Source organism: Scyliorhinus torazame, unplaced genomic scaffold, assembly GCF_047496885.1.
Source record: "Scyliorhinus torazame isolate Kashiwa2021f unplaced genomic scaffold, sScyTor2.1 scaffold_68, whole genome shotgun sequence".
Taxonomy (NCBI): domain Eukaryota; kingdom Metazoa; phylum Chordata; class Chondrichthyes; order Carcharhiniformes; family Scyliorhinidae; genus Scyliorhinus; species Scyliorhinus torazame.
In genome coordinates this window covers 462210-481531 of record NW_027307795.1, presented here as the reverse complement: position 1 = coordinate 481531, position 19322 = coordinate 462210, and the positions used below count along the sequence as shown (strand labels likewise).

The window sequence follows — 19322 nt, the reverse complement described above, 5'->3', positions numbered from 1 at the left end:
CCCCCACCCTGCCCTGCCCACGGCACCCACCGCCCTCCGCCACCCAGCCCTGCCCACGGCACCCACCGCCCTCCGCTCCGCCAGCCACCCGAATGGAGATTGGCGGAGGTGCGGATTCCTGAGCAGCGCCTCCCTTACGACAGCCGCCACTCCTGACGGGGGAGAGCTGCGGCGCCTGGAGACCGTGTTCCAGACTTTGAGGAGGTCCTGGTACAAGACGGGCAGCGCCAACAGAGAGTTCCGAAGACCCTGCTGGTCCACAGACAGGAGCTGCACGTCGTAGTTCAGGCCGAGCCCCTGGGGGGAGAAATCCGTCGCCAGGGCCCCACCGTGGGGGAGGCTCAGCGTACAGGTAACGCTGCAGAGTCTGAGGGTGGAAAGTGGCAGTCTGGGTGCGGAGGCACACCAGCGCCTGACCGCCCTCCGCCATCGGGAGACTCCAGACCTCCGCAGCGACCCCGTGCAGTCGATTGTCCCGGAGGAACCGAAGCCGGGCTCTCTGGATGGTGGGACAAAGCCAGGGGGGGGAGTCAGTGACCAGCCGGGACCACAGCATGGAGGCGATCAGCTGGTTTATGACGAGAACTCGGCCCCTGGGGGACAGCACTCGGAGCCGTCCTGTCCAGCGTCCCAGGCCAGCGGTGACCTTGGTCTCCAGCTCCTGCCCGTTCGCCGGCCAGGCTCCCTCTGCCGGGCAAAGATGGACTCCCAGGTCGAGGCTGTTGGTCCGACTCCAGCTGAAGGGCCCGAGCTCCTCCGGGAGGGGGTCCACCTGCCACGGACCGACCAGGAGTCCGGAACATTTGGCCCAGTTGATCCGTGCGGAGGACGCGGCGGAGGAGACAGCTTGGCTCTCTCGCATCCTCCGGGGGTCCCCGGGGTCAGTGACCATGAGGGACACAGAGAGCGAGGGACACAGAGAGTGAGGGACACAGAGAGCGAGGGACACAGAGAGCGAGGGACACAGAGAGCGAGGGACACAGAGAGAGCGAGGGACACAGAGAGAGTGAGGGACACAGAGAGAGTGAGGGACAGAGAGCGAGGGACACAGACAGAGTGAGGGACACAGAGAGAGTGAGGGACCCAGAGCGAGGGACACAGACAGAGCGTGGGACACAGAGAGAGCGAGGGACACAAAGAGCGAGGGACACAGAGCACGAGGGACACAGAGAGCGAGGGACACAGAGAGTGAGGAAAACAGAGAGTGAGGGACACAGAGAGAACGAGGGACACAGAGAGTGAGGCACACAGAGAGCGAGGGACCCAGAGAGCGATTAACACAGAGAACGAGGGACACAGAGAGTGAGGGACACAGTGCACGAGGGACACAGAGAGCGCGAGGGACACAGAGAGCCCGAGGGACACACAGAAAGGGAGGGACACAGACAGAGCGAGGGTCACAGACCGAGGGACACTGAGAGAGCGAGGGACACAGAGAGAGCGATGGACACATAGAGAGCAAGGGACACAGGGAGCAAGGGACACAGAGAGAGCGAGGGACACAGAGAGAGCGAGGGACACAGCGAGAGCGAGGGACACAGCTAGAGCGAGGGACACAGAGAGAGCGAGGGACACATGGAGGAAGAGGGACACAGAGAGAGCGAGGGACACAGAGAGAGCGAGGGTCACAGAGAGCAAGGGACACAGAGAGCGAGGGACACTTAGAGAGTGAAGGATACAGAGAGTGAGGGACACACTGAGAGAGTGTGGGACACAGAGAGCGAGTGACACAGAGAGCGCGAGGGGCACAGAGAGCGCGAGGGACACAGAGAGCGAGGGACACAGAGAGAGAGCGAGGGACACAGAGAGCGAGGGACACAGAGAGCGAGGGACACACAGAGAGAGCGAGCGGCACAGACAGAGCAAGGGACACAGAGAGAGCGAGGGACATAGAGAGCGAGGGACACACAGAGAGAGCGAGGGACATAGAGAGCGAGGGACGCACAGAGAGAACGAGGGACACATAGAGCGAGGGACACAGAGAGCGAGGGAAACACAGAGAGAGTGAGGAACACAGAGAGTGAGGTACACAGAGTGCGAGGGAAACAGAGAGAGCGAGGGACACAGAGAGTGTGGAACACAGAGAGCGAGGGACACAGAGAGAGCGAGGGACACAGAGAGAGCGAGGGACACAGAGAGAGTGAGGGACACAGAGAGAGTGAGGGACACAGAGCGAGGGACACAGACAGAGCGAGGGACACAGACAGAGCGAGGGACACAGAGAGAGCGAGGGACACACAGAAAGGGAGGGACACAGAGAGAGTGAGGGACACAGAGAGCGCGAGTGACACTGAGAGAGCGAGGACACAGAGAGCGAGGGACACAGAGAGCGAGGGACACAGAGAGCGAGGGACACACAGAGATAGCGAGGGACACAGAGAGTGAGGGACACACAGACAGAGCCATGGACACAGAGAGAGCGAGGGACACAGAGAGCGAGGGACACACAGAGAGAGCGAGGGACACAGAGAGCGAGGGACACACAGAGAGAGTGTGGGACACAGAGAGAGTGAGAGACACAGAGAGACTGAGGGACACAAGGAGAGCGAGGAAAACAGAGAGAGCGAATGACACAGAGAGCGAGGGACACAGAGAGCAAGGGACACAGAGAGTGAGGGACACAGAGAGAGTGAGGGACCCAGAGGGAGCGAGGGACCCAGAGAGAGCGAGGGACGCAGAGAGTGCGAGGGACACAGATAGTGAGGGACACAGAGAGAGTGAGGGGCACAGAGAGTGAGGGACACAGAGAGCGAGGGACACACAGAGAGAGCGAGAGACACAGAGAGTGAGGGGCACAGAGAGAGTGAGGGACACAGAGAGCGAGGGTCACAGAGAGCAAGGGACACAGAGAGCGAGGGACACTTAGAGAGTGAAGGATACAGAGAGTGAGGGACACACTGAGAGAGTGTGGGACACAGAGAGCGAGTGACACAGAGAGCGCTAGGGACACAGAGAGCGCGAGTGACACAGAGAGCGAGGGACACAGAGAGTGTGGAACACAGAGAGAGTGTGGGACACAGAGAGAGCGAGGGACACAGAGAGAGCGAGGGACACAGAGAGCAAGGGACACAGAGAGAGTGTCCCGCCAATTTTATCCCCCCCTCAAATTTGCCCCCCGGCCAAAATTAATACCCCCCCAAATTTAAACCTCAAATTTGCCCCCCCCCCCCCCCCCCGGCAAAATTATTTCCCCCCCCTCATTTTTTTTCTACAAATATTCCCCCCTCCAATTTGCCCCCCCGGCCGAAATTATTTCCCCCCCCCAATTTTATGCCCCCTCAAATTGCCCCCCCCCTCAAATTTGCCCCCCCTCAAATTTGCCCCCCTCAAATTTGCCCGCCCCTCAAATTGCCCCCCCTCAAATTTGCCCCCCTCAAATTTGCCCCCCCCCTCAAATTTGCCCCCCTCAAATTGCCCCCCCTCAAATTTGCCCCCCAGCCAAAATTATTTCCCCCCCAATTTTATGCCCCCTCAAATTGCCCCCCAGCCAAAATTATTTCCCCCCCAATTTTATGCCCCCTCAAATTTGCCCCCCCCTCAAATTTTCCCCCCCCTCAAATTTGCCCCTCAAATTGCCCCCCCCTCAAATTTTGCCCCCCCGGCAAAAATTATTTCCCCCCCCCAATTTTATACCCCCCTCAAATTGCCCCCCCGTTATTTTTTTTTTCTGCAAATATTCCCCCCCAAATAATTTCAACCCTATTATACTCCCCTCCCCCCCACACATTCTTCCCCTAAAATATCCCCCCTGGATAAAATACATAATCCTCGGGTCAGGTTGGTTGTTTACACATTTTATTGCCAATGTAGATACAGAGCTGGGGGGGGGGTTCCGTTCGCCCCCTTACAAAACCCTGACCCACATGGGGAGAGTTTAAATGAAATGAAGGTGCAAATCCACTATTTAATTTATTAAACACACCAGACCCCTCCTGCTCCCCACTTCTCCTTAATCCCTTCCTGAGGCTACGTCCCCTCCTGCCCCTTAATCACCTGAGGCTACGTTCCCTCCTGCCCCACCTCCTTAATCCCTTCCTGAGGGGGTGTTCCCTCCTGCTCCCCACCTCCTTAATCACCTGAGGCTGCGCTCCCTCCTGCTCCCACACTCCACCTCCTTAATCACCTGAGGCAGCGCTCCCTCCTGCTCCCACACTCCACCTCCTTAATCACCTGAGGCTGCGCTCCCTCCTGTTCCCACACTCCACCTCCTTAATCACCTGAGGCTGCGCACCCTCCTGTTCCCACACTCCACCTCCTAAATCACCTGAGGCTGCGCTCCCTCCTGTTCCCACACTCCACCTCCTTAATCACCTGAGGCTGCGCTCCCTCCTGCTCCCACACTCCACCTCCTTAATCACCTGAGGCTGCGCTCCCTCCTGTTCCCACACTCCACCTCCTAAATCACCTGAGGCTGCGCTCCCTCCTGCTCCCACACTCCACCTCCTTAATCACCTGAGGCTGCGCTCCCTCCTGCTCCCACACTCCACCTCCTTAATCACCTGAGGCTGCGCTCCCTCCTGCTCCCACACTCCACCTCCTTAATCACCTGAGGCTGCGCTCCCTCCTGTTCCCACACTCCAACTCCTAAATCACCTGAGGCTGCGCTCCCTCCTGTTCCCACACTCCACCTCCTAAATCACCTGAGGCTGCGCTCCCTCCTGTTCCCACACTCCACCTCCTTAATCACCTGAGGCTGCGCTCCCTCCTGTTCCCACACTCCACCTCCTTAATCACCTGAGGCTGCGCTCCCTCCTGCTCCCACACTCCACCTCCTTAATCACCTGAGGCTGCGCTCCCTCCTGCTCCCACACTCCACCTCCTTAATCACCTGAGGCTGCGCTCCCTCCTGCTCCCACACTCCACCTCCTTAATCACCTGAGGCTGCGCTCCCTCCTGCTCCCACACTCCACCTCCTTAATCACCTGAGGCTGCGCTCCCTCCTGCTCCCACACTCCACCTCCTTAATCACCTGAGGCTGCGCTCCCTCCTGCTCCCACACTCCACCTCCTTAATCACCTGAGGCTGCGCTCCCTCCTGCTCCCACACTCCACCTCCTTAATCACCTGAGGCTGCGCTCCCTCCTGTTCCCACACTCCACCTCCTTAATCACCTGAGGCTGCGCTCCCTCCTGCTCCCCACCTCCTTAATCACCTGAGGCTGCGCTCCCTCCTGCTCCCACACTCCACCTCCTTAATCACCTGAGGCTGCGCTCCCTCCTGTTCCCACACTCCACCTCCTTAATCACCTGAGGCTGCGCTCCCTCCTGTTCCCACACTCCACCTCCTTAATCACCTGAGGCTGCGCTCCCTCCTGCTCCCCACCTCCTTAATCACCTGAGGCTGCGCTCCCTCCTGTTCCCACACTCCACCTCCTTAATCACCTGAGGCTGCGCTCCCTCCTGCTCCCACACTCCACCTCCTTAATCACCTGAGGCTGCGCTCCCTCCTGCTCCCACACTCCACCTCCTTAATCACCTGAGGCTGCGCTCCCTCCTGTTCCCACACTCCACCTCCTTAATCACCTGAGGCTGCGCTCCCTCCTGCTCCCACACTCCACCTCCTTAATCACCTGAGGCTGCGCTCCCTCCTGTTCCCACACTCCACCTCCTTAATCACCTGAGGCTGAGCTCCCTCCTGCTCCCACACTCCACCTCCTTAATCACCTGAGGCTGCGCTCCCTCCTGCTCCCACACTCCACCTCCTTAATCACCTGAGGCTGCGCTCCCTCCTGTTCCCACACTCCACCTCCTTAATCACCTGAGGCTGCGCTCCCTCCTGCTCCCACACTCCACCTCCTTAATCACCTGAGGCTGCGCTCCCTCCTGCTCCCACACTCCACCTCCTTAATCACCTGAGGCTGCGCTCCCTCCTGCTCCCACACTCCACCTCCTTAATCACCTGAGGCTGCGCTCCCTCCTGCTCCCACACTCCACCTCCTTAACCACCTGAGGCTGCGCTCCCTCCTGCTCCCACACTCCACCTCCTTAATCACCTGAGGCTGCGCTCCCTCCTGCTCCCACACTCCACCTCCTTAACCACCTGAGGCTGCGCTCCCTCCTGTTCCCACACTCCACCTCCTTAACCACCTGAGGCTGCGCTCCCTCCTGCTCCCACACTCCACCTCCTTAATCACCTGAGGCTGCGCTCCCTCCTGTTCCCACACTCCACCTCCTTAACCACCTGAGGCTGCGCTCCCTCCTGCTCCCACACTCCACCTCCTTAATCACCTGAGGCTGCGCTCCCTCCTGCTCCCACACTCCACCTCCTTAATCACCTGAGGCTGCGCTCCCTCCTGCTCCCACACTCCACCTCCTTAATCACCTGAGGCTGCGCTCCCTCCTGCTCCCACACTCCACCTCCTTAATCACCTGAGGCTGCGCTCCCTCCTGCTCCCACACTCCACCTCCTTAATCACCTGAGGCTGCGCTCCCTCCTGCTCCCACACTCCACCCCCTTAATCACCTGAGGCTGCGCTCCCTCCTGCTCCCACACTCCACCTCCTTAATCACCTGAGGCTGCGCTCCCTCCTGTTCCCACACTCCACCTCCTTAATCACCTGAGGCTGCGCTCCCTCCTGCTCCCACACTCCACCTCCTTAATCACCTGAGGCTGCGCTCCCTCCTGCTCCCACACCACCTCCTTAATCACCTGAGGCTGCGCTCCCTCCTGCTCCCACACTCCACCTCCTTAATCACCTGAGGCTGCGCTCCCTCCTGCTCCCACACTCCACCTCCTTAATCACCTGAGGCTGCGCTCCCTCCTGCTCCCACACTCCACCTCCTTAATCACCTGAGGCTGCGCTCCCTCCTGCTCCCACACTCCACCTCCTTAATCACCTGAGGCTGCGCTCCCTCCTGCTCCCACACTCCACCTCCTTAATCACCTGAGGCTGCGCTCCCTCCTGTTCCCACACTCCACCTCCTTAATCACCTGAGGATGCGCTCCCTCCTGCTCCCACACTCCACCTCCTTAATCACCTGAGGCTGCGCTCCCTCCTGCTCCCACACTCCACCTCCTTAATCACCTGAGGCTGCGCTCCCTCCTGCTCCCACACTCCACCTCCTTAATCACCTGAGGCTGCGCTCCCTCCTGCTCCCACACTCCACCTCCTTAATCACCTGAGGCTGCGCTCCCTCCTGTTCCCACACTCCACCTCCTTAATCACCTGAGGCTGCGCTCCCTCCTGCTCCCACACTCCACCTCCTTAATCACCTGAGGCTGCGCTCCCTCCTGCTCCCACACTCCACCTCCTTAATCACCTGAGGCTGCGCTCCCTCCTGCTCCCACACTCCACCTCCTTAATCACCTGAGGCTGCGCTCCCTCCTATTCCCACACTCCACCTCCTGAATCACCTGAGGCTGCGCTCCCTCCTGCTCCCACACTCCACCTCCTTAATCACCTGAGGCTGCGCTCCCTCCTGTTCCCACACTCCACCTCCTTAATCACCTGAGGCTGCGCTCCCTCCTGCTCCCACACTCCACCTCCTTAATCACCTGAGGCTGCGCTCCCTCCTGCTCCCACACTCCACCTCCTTAACCACCTGAGGCTGCGCTCCCTCCTGCTCCCACACTCCACCTCCTTAATCACCTGAGGCTGCGCTCCCTCCTGTTCCCACACTCCACCTCCTTAATCACCTGAGGCTGCGCTCCCTCCTGCTCCCACACTCCACCTCCTTAACCACCTGAGGCTGCGCTCCCTCCTGCTCCCACACTCCACCTCATTAATCACCTGAGGCTGCGCTCCCTCCTGTTCCCACACTCCACCTCCTTAATCACCTGAGGCTGCGCTCCCTCCTGCTCCCACACTCCACCTCCTTAATCACCTGAGGCTGCGCTCCCTCCTGTTCCCACACTCCACCTCCTTAATCACCTGAGGCTGCGCTCCCTCCTGTTCCCACACTCCACCTCCTTAACCACCTGAGGCTGCGCTCCCTCCTGCTCCCACACTCCACCTCATTAATCACCTGAGGCTGCGCTCCCTCCTGTTCCCACACTCCACCTCCTTAATCACCTGAGGCTGCGCTCCCTCCTGCTCCCACACTCCACCTCCTTAACCACCTGAGGCTGCGCTCCCTCCTGCTCCCACACTCCACCTCCTTAATCACCTGAGGCTGCGCTCCCTCCTGCTCCCACACTCCACCTCCTTAATCACCTGAGGCTGCGCTCCCTCCTGTTCCCACACTCCACCTCCTTAATCACCTGAGGCTGCGCTCCCTCCTGCTCCCACACTCCACCTCCTTAATCACCTGAGGCTGCGCTCCCTCCTGCTCCCACACTCCACCTCCTTAATCACCTGAGGCTGCGCTCCCTCCTGTTCCCACACTCCACCTCCTTAATCACCTGAGGCTGCGCTCCCTCCTGTTCCCACACTCCACCTCCTTAATCACCTGAGGCTGCGCTCCCTCCTGCTCCCACACTCCACCTCCTTAATCACCTGAGGCTGCGCTCCCTCCTGTTCCCACACTCCACCTCCTTAATCACCTGAGGCTGCGCTCCCTCCTGTTCCCACACTCCACCTCCTTAACCACCTGAGGCTGCGCTCCCTCCTGCTCCCACACTCCACCTCCTTAATCACCTGAGGCTGCGCTCCCTCCTGTTCCCACACTCCACCTCCTTAACCACCTGAGGCTGCGCTCCCTCCTGCTCCCACACTCCACCTCCTTAACCACCTGAGGCTGCGCTCCCTCCTGTTCCCACACTCCACCTCCTTAACCACCTGAGGCTGCGCTCCCTCCTGCTCCCACACTCCACCTCCTTAATCACCTGAGGCTGCGCTCCCTCCTGTTCCCACACTCCACCTCCTTAACCACCTGAGGCTGCGCTCCCTCCTGCTCCCACACTCCACCTCCTTAATCACCTGAGGCTGCGCTCCCTCCTGTTCCCACACTCCACCTCCTTAATCACCTGAGGCTGCGCTCCCTCCTGTTCCCACACTCCACCTCCTTAATCACCTGAGGCTGCGCTCCCTCCTGTTCCCACAGGACATCTTGTTCACTGGAATAACTCACCCAACCCTCAGTGTGAAAATGTCACCGGTCTCCCACTCCCCCCAGAGACACTGACTCCTGCCTCTCCCCCCCCCCCACCCCCCCAGAGACACTGAGACTCCTGCACCCCCCGCCCCCCAGAGACACTGAGACTCGTGCACCCCCCCCCCCCGCCCCCCAGAGACACTGAGACTCCTGCACCGCCCCCCAGAGACACTGAGACTCCTGCACCCCCCGCCCCCCAGAGACACTGAGACTCCTGCACCCCCCGCCCCCCAGAGACACTGAGACTCCTGCACCCCCCGCCCCCCAGAGACACTGAGACTCCTGCACCCCCCCCCCAAGACACTGAGACTCCTGCACCCCCCCCCGCCCCCCAGAGACACTGAGACTCCTGCACCCCCACCCCCGCCCCCCCAGAGACACTGAGACTCCTGCACCCCCCCCCGCCCCCCAGAGACACTGAGACTCCTGCACCTCCCCCCCGCCCCCCAGAGACACTGAGACTCCTGCACCCCCCCCCGCCCCCCAGAGACACTGAGACTCCTGCACCCCCCCCCCCCCGCCCCCCAGAGACACTGAGACTCCTGCACCCCCCCCCCACCCCCCCGCTTCCAAAAAAACAAAAGAGCCCAACACTTGAGTAGCCATCAGAATAATGAAACCCCAATAATGACACACAAAGACACATTGACATTTATTCTGTTTCTCTCAGGTTCGAACTCCTGTCTGAGGATTCCTCGCCGAGGAAGGATTCTCTTTGTGTCGTCCAAGCTTCAAAATCAACTCTCCTCGGGAAGAGAAAGCTGGAAATTGATTACAGCAAAGCATTATTGAAATAATAAAGGCACAGCAACATCCTGGGACTGCCCCCAATCTGTTTTATAAAACCCATTTTATAAACACGGCCGAACGCTGCAACAGTTTAGTTGTTTCAAAAAAATATATTTTTATTGATAACAATAACAAAAGCAATAACAACATAACCATCAACATAGTAAAGGAGATATTTCCCACCCAACCCCTCCTGTACATCCCTTAACCATATTGCACTTTCCCCCCCCCCCCCTTCAGAGTGCTGCTTCTGCCGACACTTTAATTCGCCCCCAGAAAGTCGACGAACGGCTGCGTCCTCCGAGAGAACCCCAGCATTGACCCCCTCAAGGCAAACTTTATTTTCTCCAGCTTGAGGAACCCAGCCATGTCACTGAGCCAAGTCTCCACGCTCGGGGGCTCCGAGTGCCTCCACATTAAAAGGATCCGTCTCCGGGCTACCAGGGAGGCAAAGGCCAGAACGTCGGCCTATTTCACTCCCTGTACTCCGGGTTCTTCTGACACTCCAAAGATCGCCACCTCCGGACTCGGCACCGCCCGGGTGTCGAGCACCTTGGACATTGCTCGAGCAAAACCCTCTAAGCTTCGGGCATGCCCAAAACATGTGGACGTGGTTTGCTGGTCTTCCCGCACGTCTCGCACATCGATCGTCTACCCCGAAAAACTTGCTCATCCTCGCCACCTTCATGTGTGCCCGGTGTACCACCTTAAACTGTACTAGGCTGAGCCTGGCACATGATGAGGAGGAATTAACCCTGCGGGCATCCGCCCACAGACCCAACTCTAACTCCCCACCTAACTCCTCCCACTTGCCCTTCAGTTCCTCCACCGGGGTCTCCTCCGCCTCCAACAAATCCTGATAGATATCCGACACTTTCCCCTCCCCCACTCTCCCTGCTCACTCCAGGACTGGTATTTACCCTCTTCCCCCTCTGTCTTCCCCCCCACCCTCTTCCCCCTCTGTCTCCCCCCTCCCACCCTCTACCCCCTCTGTATCCCTCTCCCCCTCTGTCTCCCCCCCAATATCTCCCCCTCTGTCCCCCCCTCAGACTCCCCCTACCCTGCAAGTTTCCCCAATCTCCCTGCATATTTCAGCTTCTAATTCCTGTTGACTGTTTGGGTACAATCCCAATGAGGTCACCATCCCATCCTTGGTTCCACCCACAAAACATCGCTGGATGATTCCTCGGTTATTTCATCTTTTGACTGCTGCCGTGACGCTCCCCTTAATGAAAAAGGCAACTCCCCTTTCCTGCACCTCTGTCCCTCCTGGAGCACCTGTACCTATCGTGTCTATCCAGCTCTCTGCCATTGCTGAGGACTGCGACCCTTTCAGCCGCTCTGCTTTACAATTACAACACTGAGGGAGCACCCGATACCCAATTACAACACTGAGGGAGCACCCGATACCCAATTACAACACTGAGGGAGCACCCGATACCCAATTACAACACTGAGGGAGCACCCGATACCCAATTACAACACTGAGGGAGCACCCAATACCCAATTACAACACTGAGGGAGCACCCGATACCCAATTACAACACTGAGGGAGCACTCGATACCCAATTACAACACTGAGGGAGCACCCGATACCCAATTACAACACTGAGGGAGCACTCAATACCCAATTACAACACTGACGGAGCACCCGATACCCAATTACAACACTGAGGGAGCACTCAATACCCAATTACAACACTGAGGGATCACCCGGTACCCAATTACAACACTGAGGGAGAACTCAATACCCAATTACAACACTGAGGGAGCACCCGATACCCAATTACAACACTGAGGGAGCACTCAATACCCAATTACAACACTGAGGGAGCACCCGATACCCAATTACAACACTGAGGGAGCACTCAATACCCAATTACAACACTGAGGGAGCACCCGATTCCCAATTACAACACTGAGGGAGCACCCGATACCCAATTACAACACTGACTGAGCACCCGATACCCAATTATAACACTGAGGGAGCACCCGATACCCAATTACAACACTGAGGGAGCACCCAATACCCAATTACAACACTGTGGGAGCACCCGATACCCAATTACAACACTGACTGAGCACCCGATTCCCAATTACAACACTGAGGGAGCACCCAATACCCAATTACAACACTGTGGGAGCACCCGATACCCAATTACAACACTGACTGAGTACCCGATTCCCAATTACAACACTGAGGGAGCACCCGATACCCAATTACAACACTGACGGAGCACCCGATACCCAATTACAACACTGAGGGAGCACCCGATTCCCAATTACAACACTGAGGGAGCACCCGATACCCAATTACAACAGTGACGGAGCACCCGATACCCAATTACAACACTGAGGGAGCACCCGATTCCCAATTACAACACTGAGGGAGCACCCGATACCCAATTACAACAGTGACGGAGCACCCGATACCCAATTACAACACTGAGGGAGCACCCGATACCCAATTACAACACTGAGGGAGCACCCGATACCCAATTACAACACTGACTGAGCACCCGATACCCAATTACAACACTGAGGGAGCACCCGATACCCAATTACAACACTGAGGGAGCACCCGATACCCAATTACAACACTGAGGGAGCACCCGATACCCAATTACAACACTGAGGGAGCACCCGATACCCAATTACAACACTGAGGGAGCACCCGATACCCAATTACAACACTGAGGGAGCACTCGATACCCAATTACAACACTGAGGGAGCACCCGATACCCAATTACAACACTGAGGGAGCACCCGATACCCAATTACAACACTGAGGGAGCACCCGATAACCAATTACAACACTGACGGAGCACCCGATACCCAATTACAACACTGAGGGAGCACCCAATACCCAATTACAACACTGAGGGAGCACCCAATACCCAATTACAGCACTGAGGGAGCACCCGATACCCAATTACAACACACTGGAGCACCCGATACCCAATTACAACACAGGGAGCACCCGATACCCAATTACAACACTGAGGGAGCACCCAATACCCAATTACAACATTGACTGAGCACCCAACACCCAATTACAACACTGAGGGTGCACCCGATACCCAATTACAACACTGACTGAGCACCCGATACCCAATTACAACACTGAGGGAGCACCCAATACCCAATTGTAACACTGACTGAGCACCCGATACCCAATTACAACACTGAGGGAGCACCCGATACCCAATTACAACACACTGGAGCACCCGATACCCAATTACAACACAGAGGGAGCACCCGATACCCAATTACAACACTGACTGAGCACCCGATACCCAATTACAACACTGAGGGAGCACCTGATACCCAATTACAACATTGAGGGAGCACCCGATACCCAATTACAACACTGAGGGAGCACCCGATACCCAATTACAACACTGAGGGAGCACCCGATACGCAATTACAACACTGACGGAGCACCCGATACCCAATTAAAACATTGAGGGAGCACCCGATACCCAATTACAACACTGAGGGAGCACCCGATACCCAATTACAACACTGAGGGAGCACCCGATACCCAATTACAACACTGAGGGAGCACCCGATACCCAATTACAACACTGAGGGAGCACCCGATACCCAATTACAACACTGACTGAGCACCCGATACCCAATTACAACACTGAGGGAGCACCCGATACCCAATCAGAACACTGAGGGAGCACCCGATACCCAATTACAACACTGAGGGAGCACCCGATACCCAATTACAACACTGACTGAGCACCCGATACCCAATTACAACACTGAGGGAGCACCCGATACCCAATTACAACAGTGACGGAGCACCCGATACCCAATTACAACACTGAGGGAGCACCTGATACCCAATTACAACACTGAGGGAGCACTCAATACCCAATTACAACACTGAGGGAGCACAATTATTAATTACAACACCGATTTAGCACCTGCTACTCAATTACAGCACAGATGGAGCATCTTTACTTCATTACAACAATGTGGGACGAGAGAATTTTACTGTCAAAAACTCATTAAAGTCAAAGATAATGTCTCCCGAGCTAATGGCTCCAGGATTGCTGCTGTTTCCTCATTCAGTATTAATCCTGACGCTTCCCCTTCCATCAGTCACCTCTCCCTCTCTCACAAACACTCGGAAGTCAGTATGTTCCATGGTACAGTGGCAGCGCACAGTCCGATCCCACAAACTCCCTAGAACATTTACCTCTCTCCAAACAAACTACCCCCTCTTACTCCACTTCAATATGTCCCTCATCCTCGCACAGCAGGATCCCACACACACACTGCAATGTGGTATCGGCCGGATTTGAAAAAAAAAATTGTTTGAGGTGAGAATTGCCGCAGTTGTTGTGCGAAGAATGTGGGGCGGGGTGTAGGGAGGCTGGAACCCTCCCATCCGTGGGCAGGGTGGGTACAGAGGGATATGGGCCAAATGCGGGCAAGCGGGACTAGCTTAGTGATAGAAACTGGGCGGCACGGACAAGCTGGGCCGAAGGGACCGTTTCCATGCTGTAAACATCTTTCACTCTGTGACTGGCCTCCAGTCGCACAAACAGCCTTCTCCCACCACCCTCTGTCTCCTATCACTAACTCAGTTCTGCTTCCAAGTTACCCCATCTCCCATGTGCATTTGACTTCTTTGTCAGTCTCCCATGTGGGGCCTTGTCAGAGGCTTGGCTGCAACCCAGATAAACTACATCAACTGCACCACCCTCATCTGGTCACCTCCTCCAATAATTCAGTCCCATTGGTTCAGCACGGCCTCCCTCTGCCACGCTGACTATTCCTGATCAAAGCTCGCCTCTCCCAAGTGGAGAGTGATTCTCCAACCCCACCGCCCCACGTCAATATTGCCCTCAGCCTCGCACAGCAAGATCCCACACTGAACACCGTCAGATCCGGTGTCTTTATCCCCCCTTCCCTTGACCCACCAACCAATGTCCACCTCTGCTTTGCTGTCTCTGGATCCCCCCTCCCACCCCATCGCCTCACTGGCTCTCTTTCACCCACACAGCCCCCAATATTCCCCACCCCCCAGTGTGGACAGTGTCGCCTTGCGAGGAACATGGGGCGGGTTGTGTGGGCGCAAGGGGAGGGGGTGGGGGGAGTGCGCTGGACCCTGACTCTACACCAGGAAACCCCCATCCACGATTCTTGTCTCTCTCTCCGCTCCCTCTGGCTTTGCACTCTCCCCTATCTCCGTCCTAATTGCACAATCAGATCCAATCACCCCTCCAGTCAGTGTACATGAGCAATGAAGGCAATTCTACACAGCAAGATCCCACTGGCAGTACCACCATGGTGCAGGACACCCCTCCCACACACTCTGTCTCTCTCCCCCACCCCTCCAGATCCCCTTCACATCCCCAGCCTTCAACTTCCATCACTTACCTCTGCCTCCATCTCTCTCTCTCTCATTTCATTTCTCTCTCTCTTTCCATTTCTCTCCCTCTCTCACTTTTCATTTCTCTCCTTCCCTCTCTCTCATTACATTTCGCTCCTTCCCTCTCTCTCATTTCATTTCTCTCCCTCCCTCCCTCTCATTTCATTTCTCTCTCTCCCTCTCTCTCCATTTCATTTCTCTCCCTCTCTCACTTTTCATTTCTTTCCCTCCCTCTCATTTCATTTCTCTCTCTCCCTCTCTCTCATTTCATTTCTCTCTCCCTCTCTCTCCATTTCATTTCTCTCCCTCTCTCACTTTTCATTTCTCTCCCTCTCTCTCATTTCATTTCTCTCTCCCTCTCTCTCCATTTCATTTCTCTCTCCCTCTCTCTCATTTCATTTCTCTCTCTCCCTCTCTCTTTTCATTTCTCTCCCTCTCATTTCATTTCTCTCTCTCCCTCTCTCATTTCATTTCTCTCTCTCTCTCTCTCCCTCTCTGAGCCTGATCTGCACAGAATCAGACCGCACAGAACAGGCCCTTCCACCCACCAAGCCTGGAGAGACAAGGCTGAGAGGGAGAGGGACTGAGAGGGAGAGAGGCTGAGAGGGAGAGAGGCTGAGAGGGAGAGGGGCTGAGAGGGAGAGAGGCTGAGAGGGAGAGGGACTGAGAGGGAGAGAGGCTGAGAGGGAGAGAGGCTGAGAGGGAGAGGGGCTGAGAGGGAGAGAGGCTGAGAGGGAGAGGGACTGAGAGGGAGAGGCTGAGAGGGAGAGGGGCTGAGAGGGAGAGGGGCTGAGAGGGAGAGGGGCTGAGAGGGAGAGGCTGAGAGGGAGAGAGACTGAGAGGGAGAGAGGCTGAGAGGGAGAGGGGCTGAGCGGGAGAGGGACTGAGAGGGAGAGAGGCTGAGAGGGAGAGGGGCTGAGAGGGAGAGAGACAGAGGGAGAGGGGCTGAGAGGCTGAGAGGGACTGAGAGGGAGAGAGACTGAGAGGGAGAGGGGCTGAGAGGGAGAGGGGCTGAGAGGGAGAGAGGCTGAGAGGGAGAGGGACTGAGAGGGAGAGGCTGAGAGGGAGAGGGGCTGAGAGGCTGAGAGGGAGAGAGGCTGAGAGGGAGAGGGACTGAGAGGGAGAGGCTGAGAGGGAGAGGGGCTGAGAGGGAGAGGGGCTGAGAGGGAGAGGCTGAGAGGGAGAGGGGCTGAGAGGGAGAGAGACAGAGGGAGAGGGGCTGAGAGGGAGAGAGGCTGAGAGGGAGAGAGACTGAGAGGGAGAGGGGCTGAGAGGGAGCGGGACTGAGAGGGAGAGAGGCTGAGAGAGAGAGGGGCTGAGAGGGAGAGAGACTGAGAGGGAGAGGGACTGAGAGGGAGAGGGGCTGAGAGGGAGAGGGGCTGAGAGGGAGAGGGGCTGAGAGGGAGAGGGGCTGAGAGGGAGAGGGGCTGAGAGGGAGAGGGGCTGAGAGGGAGAGGGGCTGAGAGGGAGAGAGGCTGAGAGAGAGAGGGGCTGAGAGGGAGAGGGGCTGAGAGGGAGAGGGGCTGAGAGGGAGAGAGGCTGAGGGAGAGGGGCTGAGAGGGAGAGAGGCTGAGAGGGAGAGGGGCTGAGAGGGGCTGAGAGGGAGAGGGGCTGAGGGAGAGGGGCTGAGAGGGAGAGGGGCTGAGAGGGAGAGAGGCTGAGAGGGAGGGGCTGAGAGGGAGAGAGACTGAGAGGGAGAGGGGCTGAGAGGGAGAGGGGCTGAGAGGGAGAGGGGCTGAGAGGGAGAGGGGCTGAGAGGGAGAGAGGCTGAGAGAGAGAGGGGCTGAGAGGGAGAGGGGTTGAGAGGGGCTGAGAGGGAGAGAGACTGAGAGGGAGAATGGCTGAGAGGGAGAGGGACTGAGAGGGAGAGGGGCTGAGAGGGAGAGGGGCTGAGAGGGAGAGGGGCTGAGAGGGAGAGAGGGTGAGAGGGAGAGAGGCTGAGAGGGAGAGGGGCTGAGAGGGAGAGGGGCTGAGAGGGAGAGGGGCTGAGAGGGAGAGAGGCTGAGAGGGAGAGGGGCTGAGAGGGAGAGAGGCTGAGAGGGAGAGGGGCTGAGAGGGAGAGGGGCTGAGAGGGAGAGGGGCTGAGAGGGAGAGGGGCTGAGAGGGAGAGGGGCTGAGAGGGAGAGAGGCTGAGAGGGAGGGGCTGAGAGGGAGAGAGACTGAGAGGGAGAGGGGCTGAGAGGGAGAGGGGCTGAGAGGGAGAGAGACTGAGAGGGAGAGAGACTGAGGGAGAGAGGCTGAGAGGGAGAGAGGCCGAGAGGGAGATGGGCTGAGAGGGAGAGAGACTGAGAGGGAGAGAGACTGAGAGGGAGAGGGGCTGAGAGGGAGAGAGGATGAGAGGGAGATGGGCTGAGAGGGAGAGGGGCTGAGAGGGAGATGGGCTGAGATGGAGAGAGACTGAGAGGGAGAGAGGCTGAGAGGGAGAGAGACTGAGAGGGAGAGGGGCTGAGAGGGAGAGGGGCTGAGAGGGAGAGAGACTGAGAGGGAGAGGGGCTGAGAGGGAGAGGGGCTGAGAGGGAGAGGGGCTGAGAGGGAGAGAGACTGAGAGGGAGAGGGGCTGAGAGGGAGAGAGACTGAGAGGGAGAGGGGCTGAGAGGGAGAGGGGGCCCCCCTCCTTACACTCTGTCTCTTTCCACTGCCCTTCCTGAGCCCCTCACACCCCCTCCCAGCCCCTCCCTGTTCAGCTGCCCTTCCCTCCCTCCATTTCCCCATCTCTCTCTCTCTCTGTGTCTGCCTCTCCCTCTCCCAGCCTCCCTCTTTCCCTCAATCTTTTACATTTACAGTCAGCTCGCGGGTGTTTGTAAGTAATAGGGAGCCAGGCGAGTGCACAGCTCGATCCCACACACACACACAACCTGCTCACGGACAGGGGAACAATTTAAACACTGAAACCAGGAGCAGGCCATTCGGCCCTTCCAAGCTGCTCTGCCATTCATCATCACGGCTGACCATCCGACTCAGTAACCTGTGTGTCCCCCCCCCACATCCTCTGATCCTCCCCAGAGCTATATCCTTCTTTAAAACAAGCTGGGCAGCAACATTATCCAGGGTGGATCTTTATAAACACAAAATTCTCAGATTCACAAATGTGGACAGGCAGACAGAGAGAGAGAGAAATCCAGTCAACACCTCAATAAACTCAAAATGCTTCCTGCACATTGCACTGAATCCCTCAATTCATCCCCGTGTGGGGAAAACTGGCAGCAGAATTATCCAGCAATAAAACGTCACCTTAAACAACTTTCAATTCCCGTCCCTCTCCCAGCAGCTTCACAAGTGGGGGATGGATTTAAAACCCAGCGGCTGCTTCTTTCGGGAGGCACTTTCCGGGTCATCTCTGCCCAGCAAGACTCCAAGGCACCGTTACCAATCTCCGTCCCCTTCTCTCCCTCCCTCCCCCTTTACTGTATTCTCTCTCTCCTTTCCCATTCTCTCTCTCCTTTTCCTTTCTCTCTCTCATTTTCCTTTCTCTCTTTCCTTTCCCATTCTCTCTCTCCTTTCCCATTCTCTCTCTCTCTCCTTTACCATTCTCTCTCTCTCTCCTTTCCCATTCTCTCCTTTCCCATTCTCTCTCTCCTTTCCCATTCTCTCTCCTTTCCCATTCTCTCTCCTTTCCCATTCTCTCTCTCCTTTCCCATTCTCTCTCTCTCTCCTTTCCCATTCTCTCTCTCTCTCCTTTCCCATTCTCTCCTTTCACATTCTCTCTCTCCTTTCCCATTCTCTCTCTCCTTTCCCATTCTCTCTTTTCCTATTCTCTCTCTCCTTTTCCTTTCTCTCATTTTCCTTTCTCTCTCTCATTTTCCTTTCTCTCTTTCCTTTCCCATTCTCTCTCTCCTTTCCCACTTCTCTCTCTCCTTTTCCTTTCTCTCTCTCATTTTCCTTTCTCTCTCTCATTTTCCTTTCTCTCTTTCCTTTCCCATTCTCTCTTCTTTCCCATTCTCTCTCTCCTATCCCATTCTCTCTCTCCTTTCCCATTCTCTCTCTCTCTCCTTTCCCATTCTCTCTCTCCTTTCCCATTCTCTCTCTCTCTCCTTTCCCATTCTCTCTCTCCTTTCCCATTCTCTCTCTCTCTCCTTTCCCATTCTCTCTTCTTTCCCATTCTCTCTCTC

General features: G+C 57.0%; 1 long non-coding RNA gene across 1 annotated transcript; it reads right to left on the bottom strand.

Moving 5' to 3' along the window:
- Positions 1–3778: 3778 nt before the first annotated feature.
- On the bottom strand, positions 3779–4702 carry LOC140405561 (uncharacterized). Its single transcript, XR_011938653.1, has 2 exons — positions 3994–4702; positions 3779–3960 (listed from the first exon to the last, which is right to left on the bottom strand). It is a non-coding gene; the product is annotated as an uncharacterized lncRNA (long non-coding RNA).
- Positions 4703–19322: the final 14620 nt, after the last annotated feature.